The sequence below is a fragment of the Mandrillus leucophaeus genome, unplaced genomic scaffold (genome assembly GCF_000951045.1).
Source record: "Mandrillus leucophaeus isolate KB7577 unplaced genomic scaffold, Mleu.le_1.0 Scaffold468, whole genome shotgun sequence".
Lineage (NCBI taxonomy): Eukaryota > Metazoa > Chordata > Mammalia > Primates > Cercopithecidae > Mandrillus > Mandrillus leucophaeus.
The window spans coordinates 1,014,164-1,014,586 of record NW_012105009.1 but is presented as its reverse complement, the minus strand read 5'-3'; positions in this window follow the sequence as shown (position 1 = coordinate 1,014,586).

Here is a 423-nt window from a genome sequence, read left to right as displayed (position 1 = left end):
TCTGGGTCTATGGGGGTGTACTGTCTAAAAGCTTCCATTAATCTTTCTAAGTAGGTAGCTGGGCTTTCTGTCTTTCCCTGCAGAACAGAGTATACTTTAGCCAAATTAGTGGGCTTGCGAGCAGCTGCCCGGAGACCCGCCATTAGAGTCTGGTGATAAAGGTGTAGCCGTCCCCTACTTTCTGCCGTGTTGGAGTCTCACGCCAGCCTGGTCAGAGGAAAAGTCGCATTTATGAGGTCAGGGTTGGCAGTCGGTTGACCGTCGTCCCCGGGGACTTGCTTTCTAGCTTCTACCTGTATTCTCTCTCGCTCCTCCGTTGTGAACAAGATTCAGAGGAGCTGCTGACAATCATCCCAAGTGGGCTGGTGGGTGAACATGACACTATCCAGTAAAGCCATTAAATCTTTGGGGTTGTCTGAGAAC